The sequence below is a fragment of the Chroicocephalus ridibundus genome, chromosome 1 (genome assembly GCF_963924245.1).
Source record: "Chroicocephalus ridibundus chromosome 1, bChrRid1.1, whole genome shotgun sequence".
Lineage (NCBI taxonomy): Eukaryota > Metazoa > Chordata > Aves > Charadriiformes > Laridae > Chroicocephalus > Chroicocephalus ridibundus.
The window spans coordinates 160,541,052-160,542,951 of record NC_086284.1 but is presented as its reverse complement, the minus strand read 5'-3'; positions in this window follow the sequence as shown (position 1 = coordinate 160,542,951).

The following is a 1,900-nucleotide window of genomic DNA, read 5'->3' as shown; positions in this document are numbered from 1 at the left end:
CCCTCCTCCTCCTCCTCCTCCTCCTCCCCCTCTCCCCACCCATCGCCCGGGAAACCGCCGGCCCCGAGCGCCGCCGCCCGGCACCAGCCTCGGCCCCTCACTGCAGCGCCCGTCCATCCCCGAGGAAAGCCACCCCCTACCTTCCCGGGCTTTCCCCTAGTCCCCTCGGGGACAGCTAAGCCGGAGATAAGGCTCCACACAGACATAAACCTGCAGGACCCTGAACGACCCTCTCAGGAGGGCAGCAAGCGCAGAGCCCCCCCGGGCAGAGCAGATGCCCCTTGTTTCACGGCAGCTTTGGGACATCCCCGCGGGGGAAAGGGGTGTCACCACAGGTCCAGGCTGCGACCCCTACACCTGCTACCAAGAACACCCAGTTCGCTATTTTAAGCAAATATTTATTGGCTGCTTTCAGTATTTCTGTTCTTATAGAAACATGATGGTGAAACCCACTGAGTTGGTAAGAGCTGCAGGTTCGCTTTCCCCAATTAACGTCAACAGCACTGAGAAATGGGCAAGATGAGTTTGCAAAGCCTGCAAGCAACCTTTTTTTTATTCATAACTTGGACCATTCCCTCAAAATAATTTGACTTATTTTCTTCTAACCCAAACCTTTCTTCCACACAAAGAAGTAAAAGACTTCCAAACCTTCCTCTTGCTCAGTCCTCTCAAATGACCAGGGAGCCAAAACCTAATGGATACAACCAGACACAACCCGAAATACTCTAGCTAGATATTACTGTTAACAACAAATCCGTTTAAGGGCTCAGAAAGATGCTTCAGGGGTGTCATATAAACACCAGTACCAGCATCACCGTTGCATATGACTGACAACTGTCTTTCTTTACCACAAAAGGATCAGATACAAAATGCTGCTGCCTGATCTGCCTGATCTTTCAGTCTATTCAGAGAAGGGAAAGAAAGACAGCGGAGTTCTCTTACAGACTTCCCCAAAAGCACATATTAAAAACAAGCAGCTCCATAAGCAGCGGAGTCAGCAATGTCCAGTCTCCTATGGATTTATGCCCTGGGGAGGCACACCTGCATGGCCTCACTGATGTCTAACCACCAGTGAGCCCACCTCACAGCAGCGTGGGCATGGGTAGGGTCTGCCTCCTGTGGCTGGCCACCTGTTTTCATAACATTTATAGAAAGTCAGTATTTTCAGGGTCTTTGCCTATACCTTCCTGACAAATTGCCTGAACCTGAACAACTGGTTCAAAATTTAATAAGGCAGGGCTATCAGGCACACAGGCATGGCTACACTCCTCCTTCACCACCACCAGCCCCCCGGTAACGCAGGCAGCGCGATTGCGTACATTTTGCTTCAGAAAAAAATCTCACAAAGGTTCACAGACACAATTTTTGGATGACCAATTTTCTGAAAATCACATATAGAAAAGTAAATGCTTAGGCTGAGCTTTCAAGTGCCAAGTATCATCCCAAAGCAAATTTTTAATAGCAGAGTTACGAAGGAAGACGGGGTGCTATGAAAGCAAGGCGTGCAGCAAGACATGCTGCATAAAATCCTGTATGGTTTTTTAATACAAAACCAAACAAAAAATCCCAGTAACCCACACTGACCATAGACCTGCCACACTGTGGAATAATCTATGAATATGGTTTTAGTACATCATTTACCTGGGAGGAAGCGGTTGTGGTGAGCACAGAAACCGGGCGATCTCCTCACGTATTAGAAGAGGCAGCTGGGAGGCAAAAATCCCCTGGAGACGCCTTCACACCGAGCCACTATCCTGGCCGCAAGGAAAAGATACGAGGTTGGTCCAAAAACCTGCAGTAGTATTAAGGATAACAAAAGGATGCTGTCAATTCCTTCCTAGTGCTCTCACTCATCGTACGAATTCAGTGTAAGTACACATGCTGAGTGCCCTCTGTGCAC